General features: G+C 40.0%; 1 long non-coding RNA gene across 2 annotated transcripts in view; it reads left to right on the forward strand.

Moving 5' to 3' along the window:
- LOC103459406 (uncharacterized) overlaps nucleotides 1-3,411 on the forward strand; it is a 58,257-nt gene extending 54,846 nt beyond the window's left edge. For both annotated transcript variants that reach the window (XR_532732.2, XR_532734.2), the window contains exon 3: nucleotides 2,523-3,411. This is a non-coding gene — a long non-coding RNA (uncharacterized LOC103459406). The remainder of the gene's footprint in view (nucleotides 1-2,522) is intronic.
- Nucleotides 3,412-17,030: the final 13,619 nt, after the last annotated feature.

Below are 17,030 nucleotides of genomic sequence, written 5' to 3' on the forward strand. Positions count from 1 at the left end.
TCTGCATAATTACTCCGCTCAGTCAGAAACAGCCACTCAGAACTAGCGGTAATCTGCTAGCCACGATGCTAACAGTAAGTTTTCATTCAGTAACTCTGGATTGTTTATTGTAATGGATCCTGTATTTGCCTTTGAATGCAAAGTTTCATACTTGAATTTTTTTGGCAATGTTGAGAGGTTTTATTTTGGCTCTTTGCATTATTTAGCCTCTTCAGAGCCTTCATATGTTATCAGTCTGTTAAAGATAGTATTACCAATAGCAGTACAATTTGCACAATGCCTGTTTTGTTTAGTTTTCTTCTTGGAAAAAGTTATTAAAAACAAGTTTTTGTCTAAATTAAGGTGAATTCATGGTTCCTTTTTCCACATAATGTAACTGGTAGTGTTTATGATAAAAAAAATAATGTGATCGGTATCGGTGATTGGTATCGGTGATCGGCCCTCATGGGTGATTGGTATCGGCACGAAAAACCCTGATCGGCACATCTCTAGTCTAAAGTCTGTCCAGATATTGTGGGCCAGCTTCGTCACTTAAATCTTAAAACTCTGGACTTGTTTGTTGATGTTAACTCAAAGTTTCTACTCGTCTATTTTAATCTCATCAAGTCCAATGTCTGTTTTGTTTTTTGTTTTTTTCTTGTGCTCAGGGAGATTCCACCACCAAGCGCCAGAGAGTATAAGACTTACAATCTTGAATACCACCAAATGACTGAATCACTATATAATGGACTATAAGGTGATGGAGTTAAACAACTTAAACATAACAAATTTCTTTCTCCAGAAGCAGTTATTTTATTTCGGCTCCTTAAACTGTTTAAACCATAAAAAATAAAGTGAAATTAGTTTTCAAGTCGAAGCATGTTTTCGGGTTTATCACCGTCTAATAAATACAGCTATCAGTAGGGAGGGATGATGCTCGTTTGTGACAACCTCATTTCATATTCTCGCCAGTTGGGCATGCCTCAGATTTTGAGGTGTAATATAGCCCTGCCAAATCAGCAGTAGCCCCATTACTCATCCCCCTCTGTGCTGTCTCCTGGCTGGTGCTCCGGCACTAATGCAGATTACAGGGATATATGAGGGCTATTTTGTTCGCTGCAGGGTGGAAACGATCACCGGCAACCCCATCCCTCTCTGATGCACGACTCTACATCTGTTCCCCCTGCAAACGCCTATCTGGATATCCATCAGAGCCAAGCCCCTTATCAGATCTGAGGCGGCTGCATCTATTGCACATCAATTATAGATGCTGTGTGTGAAAAATTGGGTCACTCTATCAACACTCTCCCTCGATCCATGGAGACATTGTTTAGTTAAGTGATTAGTGGCTTATCTTTACATACAGTTGCAGTTGTAAGTGTTAAATGGTCCGTTTATGATGCATGGTTACAGCAGCACAATTGCCTCAAGTGAGGAAAAAACTATTTGCCACAGCAATTTTGGTATGATTTAATGTGGCTCCTTTTCCCACAATTTAGATCAATTAATCAAATATTTACACAATGTTTGCTTTTGTGCCCTTAAGTGGCCTTTCTTTGACTCATCTGGACAGGACGTTCACACAAGTGTACTTGCGTCACAATCCATTAGAACCGTTTTGCTCTCCTCTCGCCCCGATGCAGGTGGTGACAAATGAGCCACGCTGCATTCTTGCAACCCAAATTCATTTCCAACTTGCTCCCTGATGGAGAACACAGACATATTATTCAAATTTCTAACCCATTCACTCTGAGTGGAACACGTCAGAAAACCTAAACGTTTTAATCTCCATGCAAGTCTCTCCTCATCCGTTACACAAATAGACCATTCATCATATTATTGGGCCTTTACAGCTTGAATGTTTGAGTGATCCGTTTCTCAAACTGCCCCCTCTCCCTGCAGCCCAATCAATCATTTTTCAATGAAGATGTCACAGCTCATTGTGTGGAGGGTTACCCCGAATGATTCCCAGAAGGTTTTTAGATGACAGAGTGAAAGCCGGAGCCATTTTGATCCAGCGGATGGTTTGAATAATTTGGCCAAAACACTGTTCCATTTTACTGCTGGCTTGTCAACAATTTTCACCTCAGTGGAGAGGTGGTAGCAGGTGCGGAAATCTCTGAGCATGCTTGCTATTAACTTTTCATTAGGCGCATTAAACTGCACGAGTCATCAACAAGTAGTTGCTGCTCGACATAATTGGTTTGTGGTTAATGTCTGTTTTGAAGCTGTAAGTGTCAGCGAGCTGCGAAAATCCCAGCGGGAGCTCTTTAAGACTTGAGATTTTCTCAGGAAGAAGCACTTTTTAAAGACAGACAGCCTTTAAAGACTGGCAGCCTAAACTGCACAGCAACAATTTTCTTCCAGGCTGTGCATTGTTATCCCAGCCACTCATAATGATCCTTAATTCAATAACCAACCCGCAGGATTGTCTCATTAAATAACCAGCTGCAGTGCAGTAATAAAGATTTCATTTCTCATCTTGAGTTCTCGCACGTGCATGTCTCACCTCTCCACTCTTCTTCCTCTTTCCTCTGCTGCAGCCTCCACCAAGGAGTTGATGCGGAGACCTGTGACAGCTGGAGCCGGAGACATAACCTTTGAACACAAGTGTTTTCACCAAACACACTTCAGGGAAAGTACAGTGCTGTGCTGTAAGGCGGTAGCTTATTTCTTTACATTTTGTTTCTAGTAAGGATTAAGACTTTTTGGGGTGTTTAAGTTGGCTTCTTACTTTACTTTGGTTGTTTTTCACTAATCTCCAGCCCAATTCCTGACAATTTTCAGTAGAATCCCTTGTCGTTTAGGCCACACATCCCATTGGCTTGTGAAAACATGCATATTTTATCAACCTCTAAATATAAACCATTTTTAAAAAATGCACAAAGTTGTGTTCATCTCTAGGAAGTGCAGTATAAACCAACTATTGTCTGGTTTACAGTTGTATAGCCTTCTAATGATATGCAAATATCTAAATTTGTGACACAAAGGGATGAAAGATTTATCAGTTACTGGGTTAATAATGATAAACTTCTGACCTTTTAAAAGAAGCGTAGTTTGGTTGAGGTTAATTTAGGATCAAATCAGTAAAATGCCTAATTAATAAACTTGGTCATTTGCATTTTAATTGAAAAGTTGTACCTCATATCGACATGTCACCAACATATCATATGTGCGGTCGCTTATTGCATCAATATGACTGATTTATGCAACAGGTGACATTTATTGTTAATCTGATCTGCTTTATTAACATGCAGCTGATTTATCCATCCAAATTACCGATATCTAAAACATGTGCTTATGAGTTGACTTTTTCAGCCTTTGAATATACTTTCCATTCTTCTGATTGCTCTTTTTTTTCACTTAGTCTCTTTTTATTGATTTTTCTGTTCCATTTCCTCCAAAATATCCATTAAAGTTGGTAAAATATGACGAACGTCACACACATTTATCTCAAATCTTGCATATTTCATGGCCTGTATCATCAGCTGCGGTCTTCGTGATCCTCATCGAAAGCTGCAGTGAGATTAATGAGATTTAATCTTTTACCTCATTGCCAATGCTTTATCTCATGAGGTCATTCATTGGTGCGTCAGCCCTCCTCCACCTCCCTACCCTCACCGTACCTATGTTGCAAAATTAAACTTGAATTAGATCATTAGCATACAAAGCAGGAAACCCTCTGCCGTGGAGTCATACATATTTATCTGGATGTGCCTGACTTGTGCATGCACACCCTCATACTGTAACCCCTTTTGCATGCAAACACCCCTGTTTCTCCTGTGCAGGAGACAAGCGAGCACAGACTATGAAATGGATATTAATTAGAGTAGGTTGGTTTTTAAGAAGCATAAATCTAACTGCGAACCGTCTGAGTAAATACAAGGTTTTTATCCAAACGAGCTTTTCGAAACATGGCAGATTGACTGGAAAATGTGTGCATTTGGAACCCGAGCAGATGGATTTTGATTAGGATCGTTTGGGCAGGTTGCTTTCAACGCATCAAATATTGCTTACACACAGAGGAAACGCGAAACGCCTGCAGTCCAAACTCATCTGCTGCACATTAACAAACAGAAAAAGACAAACAGGGAACACAGCCTTCTGGATAATCATGCATTGCCTCATGAATGACTCCTTTTCTCTCTCCTTTCCCCTCTGTCCTTTCCACTAGAAATTAACTTTCTCCTTAACCACTCTCCCTGCCTGCTTCCTGCCTTCTTCTTCCTTCCAGCTGGGAGAACAACTCCCTCCTTTTGCAGCTACGTGGACTCCTCCATTAGTATTCCTTCCTCCTTCCCACTTTTCCCTCCCTCCTGTGAGATTGCTGTTGTGTCTTATGGCTTTTTATTCCTACGTGATGGTAGATGGGTTCATGTAGGAGTAGAAGCCACTAAACACGCGGTGAGTGCTCGACATGCTGGCCAACACATGCAGAGAGCTTCCTGTGGCTATGACAGCTGCCATGTTCACATCAATGTCCTGCCCATTATCCCGAATGCACACAGGGTTTAAATATAGTTCGGGGACCTCACTGAAGAGCGGGGCTGTTTTTAGACCGGAGTCACAGTCTGGTCCAAATTGGAGTGAAAACTATAGATTTGAATTATTTTCGGAAAAATTCACAGCTGAAAAATCAATCCTCGGTGCAGAATTGTCTTAACCGACCTACTTTTCCCAGCTGCATGCTGGCTGCTTGTGTCTCCAATTCAATATTAATTTCTTCACTTCCCTGCCCTGCGGTCCTTGATCAGAACTGCAGCCTGAAAGATCTCAAAACCACTTTCGAAATAAAATGACTCTCTCAGGTAGGTCACTCAATAATGTCTGAATATATTTGCCGTTTCCCTGTTAAGTTGTGCAGAAAAGGTTTATATCCCTCTTTAACAGCACTAAAAGGTTTTCACACTGTTTGTAGCGCAACATATTACAGTCCATCCTTTAAGTTCTGGAAAGTAACCGTTTCCATTATTTACCATGTATTTATTGGTTTCTAAGGTACTTCTGAGTCGTAACTTATCAGGTACTTTTCCTGAACTTAGAAGTCACTTTGCTGAATTTACCAGGTATAAACATATAACTTTCATAGAGTCTAATAGGTTCAAAAATGTTCTCCAAAAACACTTGGTAAGTTCCAGAAAGTGATCTATACATTCTGGAAAGGTAACTTTTACAGACCTTTCAGGAACGTACCATGGAGTTTGTGGAAAGTAGCAAGTTCTGCAAAAGTACATCCTGTTATATAATAGAGCCACTAAATAGTGAAACTATAAAGTTCCATACTTCTGTAGTTTTGGAGCTGTTGAAGAGAATATTGGGATTTTTTTTTGTTTTGTTTTTTCATTGTGTCACTTTCGCATTGTTGACTGTGAACTCTTTATAAAGTATTTTTAATATGTCTATAACACTATTTATATTTTCTACCCAGAATATGTTGAAATAGACTTCAGATAGTGTTTCTAGTGGATACAGCGTATTGTCTCTCTTTAAAAAAAAGACTAAAAAGGATCTTGCACGTCACTCAAAGTTTGATTAGTTTTAAATCACTCAAATCCACTAAAATCTTCCTTTCTCTAAAAATTTGAGCTCTTAACATATATTGATTGTTACTGAATGTACCTTTTAACCGAATCTTTTTTTGTAACCGTCTCAAACCTGAGTGATTGAAAACGTGCAAAATCACCCTTTAAACTGTAGCGTAGAGAAGTGGTTTCATTGATCCTATATGTTTGGCCATGTTAAAGTGTTGTGGCTAAAATACATTCGAGTCTGAGTGGACAAGACAACAGAAAAACTGCATTGTTTTTCTTCACAAACCAAAAATGAGGATTGCAAAAGCTCTTGTGGCTGAGATGCTTGTACCTTTAATGATGACAACACAGATGCAACAAAAGATCTTTTTTTTAAATGTGCTGGCTGACTCATTGTCCACCTTGGTGCAGAAGTTGAACAGGGAGTTCCTTGAAAAGGCTCCAGTCTGAAGAGACCAGCAGGAGGCCGGCTCAGTCTGTTTTGTTAGATCTGAAGGGACCACAGTCTAAAGTGCCAGATTTTATTGTAATTCATAGTAGTTTTCTAAGCATTTTAGACATTTCACTCAAAATAGTACCAGTTGGTAACCTTTCTCAGTCCCTTTAAAACTTCAAGGCAAGAAACTTTGAATCAACTCAGAGCAACCCCCTTCATTTTCCTCCTAAATTATGTACAAATCTTGGCACCCTAATAATGGCGCTGCAGTAACTTTCGCCTGGGCTGAACTTGGTGTCAACTAATTAAGCAAGAAACTCAAATTATCCTGCTGGTGGGTTCATTCGTGTGCTGCAGGGTTTGGGTTTAAATGTCAACTCCCTGTTTGTGTTCACCGCGAAATACGCTGCCAGCCTGCGCTCCTTGCACACAAGCTGAATAAAGTCTAAACAGGCAGAAGCCAAGAGCTGAATTATTAATCCCTGGATATTACAAGAAGCTGACACATGTTTGCAGTTGTGGGACATTACTTCTTCGCTCATTTGAGATGCATAATAATTTGAGATGAAAACTAGATAAGTTCTGCGGCAGTTTAATTATTTCTTTTTAAGCTATAAGATGTTGTGATCTAAAATTCAGAGGGGAGGCTTGACAAGTTTCTGTTGCCTGCATTATCTGTTTAATTTATTTTTCAGGTTCCCACTCCCACATAAGACTTTTTTTTTTTTTTTTTTCCCCCCCGCTTTATTGAGTCGTGAGGTGGTCTGAGAGAATATTTGAACAGAAGGAAGACATTAAAGAAGGCAGAGGAAGGCTTCGATTTTTAACCCTGTGGGGGTCCATGGGAATCTAAAGGTGGGAATCAACAGTGATGAAGTCTATGGGAAAGTGGGAAAGAGCCTGCATTATTTACAGCAGCATAGGCTCATAAAGGGGAAGCGGTGTTTGAATAGATCGCTCCTGTCTTTTCGTCTCGCCCAAGGGTTCGCTTCACAGTTATGATCCAACCAGACAGCAAACCTCACATTCAAATGTCAAAATGATGAGACAGGCAGCACTTGGACTCATTTTAATATTGACAGCTGTTCTTTTTTTTTTCCTCCAAATTACGGCTTTCGCGGCTCCACGACTCATGATCAGATTCCACAAGGTCGCCGATTCTTCAAGTTCAGGTGGAAATCATCAACTCTGGTGTAATGGGATTTTCCTCTGACAGATGCAATAATGCGGTGTGTTTCTGTACAGTAGGTTTAATGTACGACTGTTGTTCTACTTTATCTCCACCCTGCTTCAGGCTCTGCTTTGATTTTTCTGTAATAAATAATGCTCTTTTGTCTTCTGTGCTGCATTTGTTCCCAGTTGTAATCTCTCTACTGCTCAATAAATTATGAATAATGCCAGTTCAACCTGCTGTATATCTCTTTTTTTTCATTTGTCAGATGGTATAATTTCCCCCCTCTTTTTTTCTAAAAAAAACATGCACAGGAATCACAAACTGTTTCAGTGAGCAGTTTAACTCAAATCTCACTGGATTAGGGGGGAACATACATACCAGAAGCAATTTGCTTTATGTGCACAGAATGTGAGCAGGAATGCAACAACACAAAGAATATTAAGAGTCTTCTTGCACATTTAACTGTGTTTCAGTATTGCATGTAGGTACCAATAAAAATAATCTTTCTGATTATTTGGATTCACTCGGTGAATAATTTTGCTGCAAGTCTTTCGGGACAACCAGGCTTATACATTTTGAGACCAATGTTCTTGTTTGTCTGTCTTTGCAAAATGACTCAATCTATCAAATTGGAATTAATGCACCTGTGAGAGGAGTTTAGGTTTGAATTTACATTTTTATATGAAGTATTTGTTTTGATCTGAACCTTTCCAATGGGACTTTGTCCTGCTGGACGGTGACCCCACCCAATTCTCAAGCCTTTGCAGCCACTAATGGATCTTCCAGGATTTCTCTGTATTTAGCTTCATTTGACTCGATTCCTTCTGCAAAACATAATCTCCACAGCATAAGGAGAAACACTATATTTTGAAATATGGCAGAGGACAGAACTGTGAAGTTGGGATGACTTGCAGAACTAGTTTTTCTGTCAACGTTTTGCAAAATGACTAAAATATTCATTTTAAGTATCTGACCAGATTAAATTGTTGCAAGGTAGATACTATCTTACGCAACACACTCACAGCATTTCCTTTTTGCCTAGTTGTGCTCTCATCTATTACTCAAACACTGAAATACAAATCAGAAAGCGACTTGTGGTTGAGTGCCTTACCAAAGGGCAAAGGTCAACCCTCAGGACTTAAGCCCACAACTGATTGCAAGATGACTTCTCTTCCCACTGAGCCTCAGTCGTCCACTGCGGTTTGTGGCGAACGTTGAGCTGCACTTGTGATTTTTAACAAGGTGGTTTCTTGCCACTTGTCTATAAAAGCCAGGATTGTGAAGATTTTAACTGAAGCCTGGTGAATACTGAGAGTACAACAATAGCCTGAACATGTCGCACCGTGCAGCCTCCATATGATACAATCTTGATGGTAACTTTTGTCACACTGTACAATAAGACTCAATAGGTCATTGCTGTTGAATTGTATCAGAAAGGCCCGACAGACATCGGTCCAATGATCGAAGGATGGCCAGTTAAAGGAGTGATCACACTGAAACGGGGAAAAAAAAGAGGGAGACGAGACATTTGTTGAAGAGCTAATAACTTTGAAATGGAAGATGATAATCAGAAATCTGTCGCAGCAGCCGTCGCCCTACATGACTTTTCATTAAAATTTCAGGCTCCGCTTGATATTTGTTCTGGACTGATTTGGTGAGGAGAAGAATAATCTCATAAGAAAGATCTAACAATTCATTTACAAACGATTTTGACAAGGAAAGCCAGTCATCACAGCTTTACTGAGCTATTATTCTGGTTTAATAGTTGTCCTCTCATCAGGATTTCCACCCTGAGCCGTCGATCTCTGCAGCTCACCCAGAGCTACTTTAAATCTCCCTGATTAAAACTCTCCTTGTCTGATGGTTGGGTTTTATTGGATGTTTATGCAGAGATATCAGACTGACGGAGGCTGAATACAAATGGGTTTAAGACCTTCAGTTGTAATTGCAAAAAAGAAAAGTTAAATGGCTAGGGATGCATTTGAAAAGAGACTGTTGATTATTATTGTGTCAATTTAGTTTCTTTGCCTCTTATTAGTGTTCCCAGTGTTGCGTTTAACTTTTTTCTTTAGTCGAGTTCAGAGAATAAACTGAAAAGCTCTTCCCCTAAAGCTTAGAGTAAAGTTACAGAGTAGTTTGATATTAAAATACTATCCCATGTATTAATCACTAAAGCTAAACTTTTATTCGCAGAATCTGACTAGAAAGCTTTCACGTCAAGTCACATTAGATGTATATTTCAAGACAATCAGATTAAAAGAATTTATTTTTGAAGTTTATTTTCTTTATCTGAACTTGGGGAGTTTCATTTTTGTAGGGAAATCTGTGAAATTCTGAAAAGCTGCCTAATTATGTAGACTCATCCTTCACATCAGTTCCACATCACAGGACACATCTGTGTCAATATTTGACAGACTTTGTCTTTTAATTACATATTCCCTTTTGTGCACTCTCCCAAATTTCAGGCATTATCTCATTACCGCTTGCGTGCCAACAAACCTCTTTGCACTTCCTCTAATTGGAATGAGGAGCGGTGCCAGTGTTTGTAGAGGAGAGGAGAGGCATGTCGCTGGAAATTTGTGAGCGGAGAAGACACAAAACGTGCAAGGGTAGCCTGTGGATTTCCTCTGATTTCATCAGTAAAGGAAAAAAAGAAAGAAAGACGTGTGAGGCGATCCCCAAGACAACAGGCAGCTGGTGCATGTAGGCGAGCTTAGCCGTCCAAAATCTCTGAGAAGAAAGTGAAAGAGTCGCATGAAAGCTCTGCAAGTCATCCTCGGCTTTAGAGTTAACTCCATCTTTCAGCTTGACTGCCGTGAGTCATCTGTGCACGGTCACGGGGTGCTGCAAGCATGGCGTCCTTATTTTGTAATGCACTGATGGTATGCAGCAATATTCAATTCAAATAATTGCATTTAGACATTGTTTGCTTCATGGTGTCCACTTGAAAATACTTTTGATCGCATCAGAAACATCAAACAGCCCACCAGACGGGTCAGGGAGCAAAACTGAAAGCAGAGAGAAGTTATTAAACGATATGCAGATCATTATTTGGTCCATCGACTGCAAATCTACCAAAACATGGTAATCTTATAGTGCGTAATCTTACAGGCTGGAAAAGGAAGCAACCAAGAGGTTCATAGTAAATCTGGAGGAGCTGAATCGGGTACTGTAACCATTGGCTGTGTTTTGTTTTGTTTTGTTTTGGAAGAACTTCAGTTTCAATCTTTAGTTTTCTTTCTCCTTTCCAAAATCGAGCAGTGTCAGTATTTGTGCACTAAGCTAAGATAACCCTTGTTGCAAATTGATGAAAAGAAAGCCACAAGATCTGCTTGCAGGTTGCATATTTTTGCAAGATAAGCTTCTAGGGTTTATTTTTGTGTTTTCAAGTCATATCTGCAAAGTTAGGCTCATCTGGACTCCAGTAACCGTGATGCGTAGTTAATGCTTTCTTTATACTCTCTCCAGCTTCTTTGAACTTAGTTGGTAGATTATCACTTCACAGATTATTTCATTGGACACGACGCATGTCTGCTGCCGGAGAAGTCCGATTCAAAGAGGGTGAAAAAAGGAAGGGCAGAATCAGCTGGAGTTCTTGTTTTGCAGCCTCTAACTTACAAAAGTTGTGCCTTTTAAAGGTCTACATGACATTTTGGAAATGATCTTCTCACAGCGTGACCTGCCGAGATCTCATTGTGACAACGACGTGCTGAGTTCCACAGATCCCCCCCTCTCCACACACACACACACACACACACACACACACACACACACACACACACACACACACACACACACACCCGACATCTCGCTGGAGCCCATCACGATGAGACGACCACTGTTTGAGTCCACTTAATGAGAGTGTAGAGTCAGCGCTCTGGCTGCAATTACAGTGTTTAGGACTCTTTAATGATATGTTAATGGCTTGGCTGTATTACCTCTCAGCTGTCCAAACAACATTAAATACCCCGCGGCTGATTAATCCTGCCTTCACAAAAACATCCAATTAGAAGGAAAATGTTGAAATCTAGATCTGCCAGCAAGTTTTTTGGTTGGGGCCAAAAAGTACACAAGCACAAAAAAATAAATAAATAAAATACAATTAGAGATGACAAATGAAGTTTTTAAATGTACGTTTTAATATCTTAAGCATCGCGTCCACTCAGGGATGCGATGCTGAAACACACAGCTCTTCATCAACGCTCGGCTTCATAAAGGTTAAATCAGCGGCCCCTCGGTTTTATAATGCTCTTTTATAAAGTGCTCACCGCACCGGCAGCGTCTGCCCCGAAATCAGAGGAATCCTGTCAAAACCTCTCCAACAACTTTAATTATGTAGTTTTTCTTGTTGTTTATCTGCTGAATAAAAACCACAAGAAGGATATTGACGCAGCGCTCTAGCCGAAGTGAGACGGTTTAGAAAATAGTTGAGAACACCTTGTTTTAAACGTTATCATCAAATGTGAGCCAGACCCTTTAATAAAGACTGAAATTGCCTGTTAATTTAGCACCAACTCATGAACTTCAAATCCAATTCCATCTTTGATTTGCAGCAAAATGTTCTTTCCAAGTTTACACAGTCCACATTGACCACCCGCTTTACGTTGATTAGAAATGCAAATAAGCAACGGAAAATTGGAATTGGTGCAATTGAGGAGGGGAACATAATCAGGCATCCTCCAGGCTGTGGCGGACTGGAGGAAGAATAATATTCAGAAGGATATTCAGGAAACGGAAAACGTTCTCCTCCTACAAACTTTGTTGAGATGGGTGAATATTCACAACACGGATATGTTAAATGTTGAACCATGTATCCCCCTGAATTTGAATTTCTAATCATTGGCGTCTGCGTGGACGATAAGTGTGGCCATTGTGCGCACAAGATGAGCAAACATCGTGACGAACAAGAGGCGTTTCAGTTCGACGGCATCGCATTCACTGAACTGAGAGCCGTAAGAAGGTTAACTTATGCGCCTTTGAATTTATGTTTAATGTCGTTACGGACCATTTGCCTCCTGATGAGGCAACCGGTGCCCAGGCAGGCGTTTTGTTCGACCACTGTTTCAAACTGCTCGTTACCCGGGTCATACCCGTCAACAGCGCCCGACTCCCACTTTGATAATTATGAAAACGAATAAAGTCAGTGATTCTGCAGATGTTCTGCCATCCCCTCCCATGCGTTTCCCTCAATGTCTGCTTCCTTTACAGCTGTTTCTCATTAGTAATTCACCTTGCCTGTCTTCTATCCAGCAATCTCCCTCCTCTGTATATATACCCCCATGTTTCTCCTGCTGCCTGTCAGATCCTCCTGTTAGCTATCCTCCCATTTGCTCCAAACCACTCGCTTGTTTGTGTCTTCGGTTTCCTGCTTTCTGTAAGTCAGTGTTTTGTTGCCAACTTTTATTTGCCTGCTTTTAAGTCCCATATCACCAGCCTTTAGCAGATGGTGTCTCTTTAAATCATTTTTTTTTTTTATCTCTGTAGTACATTTAAATCACAAACACTGACCAAAGCACACACAGATTAATAAGACGAACTAAAAGACATGAGTACTTAGTTTTATTATTTTGAAACAAACCCATAAAAAAAAGTTCAGCTTGGTAATCCACTAAGTCAATAAAAGAGGCTGCTAGGAAATATCGATTGAAAGCAACAAAGAACCGACACAATTAAACAGAAAGCCTAATCTCCGAAAAACCCAGTGAGCGGATATTTGTTTAAAGTGAGATTTAAACACTGACAAAAAGGGAGGAAGCTAAATATCAAGGGGGGAGGCAGGTTGTTGGAAAGTTGAGGAAAGCTGAAAGCTCCCAAACCAAGTTGAAATGGTCTGCAGATTCCACAAGCATTATCTTGCTCTAATGAGAAGACAACACCACAGATATTAATGCCGGTGTTACAGGGGGCGGCGTAGGTCTTTGCTTTCTTTGTTTTCGTTTTCCTGATGTTTGACATTGACTTACTGAAACTGAATCAATTCGTGGACAGAAAGACAAACTGTCTTTGCGGGTACTGAAAGTTTATTTTTACTTGAACACCATTGGTTCTGCAGATGCCGTAGCAATAATAAATTATCGCGGGCGATAATTGAAGTGCGTCCCAAAAGTATCGGTAGCCATTAATCTTTTTCACATTTAATGTTTTATTCTGATGTCTAATAAACCAACACAAAATCTCACACAACTGTAATTTGGAAGGAAGAAGTTTGCAAATGCTAATCATCACTAAATGCAAAGGGTAGCGATTAGACACCTTTGCTTAGAAACCGCTAATTAAAATCCAGGTCAACTAATTGGGTCTTCTTAGTGATTTCCACATGAGTACCATTATTCAGTGATTTCGTTTCCTTTTATATTGTGACTGCCCTTTACCCTGATACCCCAAAATGAAAGGCATTAAATGCGAAAGCTATGATTTTGTCATTTGAATGTATCAAAGGTTCCATTTAAAATCAGGCTTGTGTTTCCCATTTTTACCCTGTCAGACTCGTACTTGTTGCGCTGTTGAAAATAACCATTTTCTCCAGCATAAAAGCCCTTTTCAGGTTGTCGGGGCGGGCCTGAGCTTTAAGCTCCATCGTGTTTGCCTCTTATCAGGCCTCAGAAAGAGGTTGGAAAGGTGATTGGGGTGGAAGAGAAGGGGGGGATGCTCATCCACAGCAAAGAGGGCTGGGGGGGGCCTAAAGAATGTAGCATCCTTATCAAAGGCCCGGGTTGCTGAGCCTCAGTTAAAAATAGAAACCGAGGGAGATTGGCATCGATTTCTGCAGGCGTTGACGGCCCGATTGACAGCAGCACCGCAGCATCGGGCTGTTGAGCCATCGAGGGAATCCGCCAGACAGCCTATGATGAGATGAGATGGGAAGATAACTTCTGACAAGCACCTCCACCCGCCACCCATTTCTAATCACCCCCGTCTCCACGTACACACAAACATGCACACAAGGAGAGAAAAGTAATTACCGCCTGCACACACACACACACACACACACACACACACACACACACATATACACGTTTGCTGCCCCCTGAGCAAGTAACGGGTCTTTGGCTGGCTGAGCATCCACCTGTCCTGTGTCTGCTGCCAAGTCAAAGCTCATGTGCTCATGCACATACAAAATACCTTTGGAAGTCCCTCCACAACAATCAGCCACCATCCTTAAGGGTTATCTCACTTAATTATCTTCCATCAGTGAATACTACCTAATGTCCATGAGGCGTCCTGGATGGGGATGTCAGTGACCTTTGTTTTATTGCTGTAACTGAACCACACAAAGTCATTATTTTGGTTACACAGTCATCTCTCGGTGTAATTCATCTCTCTGAGGTATTAGAAGCAATTCGGTCTCACTAATGGACTGAGTGGCCTTTTTAGCAATACTTCAGAGATGATGAAATCGTTCCCTGAGATAACAACATTTACAAATGACTTGTTTGTCATTTGCAGATTAGATCCTGATTATTGTTCAGTTGCAGCCTGATGCCAGTGGGCTTAGACCAGATACAATGTCGACACATGTAGCAGCCGGCTGCGCCTCACTTCTAAACAGTTAATTTATTCAACACAAATTTCATCTCAAGGCAGGTCCGACGCATATATTCGGTTAAACAGAATCCACGTCGCTCCAAATCTAATTAAAACCGAGCCAAGACTTTGAGCTTCGACTGCCGCGCGATGTGATGCGATGCGCTGTAATTTCAGAGAAAAACCGAAATGAGGATTTGTTTGCATAATAATGAGGACGAGAGACTGGAAATAAAAGGACTTGTTAATGTAAGAATGTGAAATACTGTCTTTAACATCTTAATGAAAAGATCTTGATGGATTTTGAGGGCATTGCTAATAAAAAGTGTGGATGTGTTTTCTGGCACATTATCAAGAACATTACTTGGAAAAAAAAGCAAAGGAACAATGTCAACACTGTAACAGACAGCAGGTTGAACACGCTCCCTTGTTTTACAGCATTCTGTCTTCTATCTGTTGTAAAGAAATTTTTTAAAATGCACAATGATCATTAGAAGCTAAATGTTTTGCTCTGTCATTTATAGTTTGTCAATTTGATCCGTCTCCTAAAGAAATGCCCTTTGAAACTTAAAACTAGTTTCAATTTATGAGAACTTATAACAAAAATGATGGACTTTTGCTTCCAATAGTGAATAAAAAGTAGAATGAATTTCCTGCAGGTCCTTTTATCGGCGCCTTTCTCAACTTTTAGCAGTAGAATAGAGAGGTGTATGTCTCCCTCTAGTGGCAGAAATGGGACATGTTGACATGTTCTGCTTTAGAAATCTGGATAAATGTGGGGGGAAAAAACAGACAAAAGATGAACGAAGCGTTGTTAAAAATAGTCGTTCTATGTTTAAAGTAAATGTAAAAAAAAACATTAAAATTATATATTTATATATTTGCCTGTATACATCATTTATAGACTTGTAGGACCTCACATCAGTACTAATTCTCAAACCTTTTTTTCCTCCCATATTGTCATGTTATAGCTATCAACTTCAAAGTATTTTATTGTAGTTTTACTTTTCCTGAACTTGAGCCACGCCACGTCTTAGGTTTCACCTTACATTTGGTTCAGTGAAAGATAACGTTCTGCCGAAACTAAACGCTCCAAACAGCTTTTATAATCATCGTGACTCAAAACAGTCCTGGTGGAGCTGCAGTGATTAACTGGCAGCATTATTCTACAACAAATCAGTCTGCGGACAGAAATTAGTCTAATCAAATTTCAGAACATGTTTTTCATTGCATCAGTCTTTAAAAAACTTTAAGTTAATATTTCACTGTCAGAAGCAAAGTGTGTCAGTTGGCTACCATTAATTCATCCTTGTTAATGCAACTCATTGAATTGTACTACTCAAGCCAAGAAAATGCAAAAACTTGAAACTTTATTCATTTAGATTTTTCACCAACATTATTTATTTTTGCTAAATGCCACAAAAATCAGAGAAATGTGTCAGATTTGTTTGTCAAAATCAGAAGTTTGTATGTATTTCCTCAGTATTAAGCTTAACCTTGTAAATGTATTGCTTTGAGTTTCCTTCCATAAACACTTCACATTAATTTGTTGGTTTTTGGTCTGTTGCTCTTGATTGAACAGGTGGAACTGTTTGTAAGCCGCCAAACTCTTGCATGCCTTTTCAGATCTGCCCACTAGTTCTCTAAAGGACTGAAATGCAGACTCCATTATGGCCACGCCAAAACATTTACCTTCTTATCCTTAAACTACTTTTTAACCACTTAAAAGTAGTGATTTAAAAACCCTGCAGAGCGGCAATTTCCTACCTTACACCTCCTGTGGGAAGGTGTAAGGTAGGATAGACTTTAGCTTTAAAGACAAAGTCTTTAAAGCCAATTCGGGGTTTGAATTTGCCACTCGAGGATCACGTCTGCGTCATGTGATGAAGATTTTTTCGTCAACTTTAATGGTTCCATACTAGAATGCAAATTAATGATTTCCAAACTGAACTTCATTTCAGTAGTCAGTGAAGTGCAATATATAAATATAAACTTTCTCTCTCTGCAAGAAAGAGAGTTACTCACCAGTTGATATAAAGATTACCCTACAAATGAAAAAGTAAAAGGGCCTTCATACAAATACTGTATGGAAATAGCATTGTGAGGTCACCTGCTCCTGATTGGCTCAGGTTGGTATGTTTCTTATAAATCCGTCACACCTGTAGAAGTTTCATTTTGTATCTTTAATTTCTCAGAAGTTCACTGTCAATGAAAATAAAAATAAGAAAAATCTAGTTATTTCCACGCTTGTTCTGCTTGTTGCCTAACACAGCTTCGGTCAGCATCCATCAATCCATCCATCCATCCATCCATCCATCCATCCATCCATCCATCCATCCATCCATCCATCCATCCATCCATCCATCCATCCATCCATCCATCCATC

The sequence above is a fragment of the Poecilia reticulata genome, linkage group LG23, assembly GCF_000633615.1.
Source record: "Poecilia reticulata strain Guanapo linkage group LG23, Guppy_female_1.0+MT, whole genome shotgun sequence".
Lineage (NCBI taxonomy): Eukaryota > Metazoa > Chordata > Actinopteri > Cyprinodontiformes > Poeciliidae > Poecilia > Poecilia reticulata.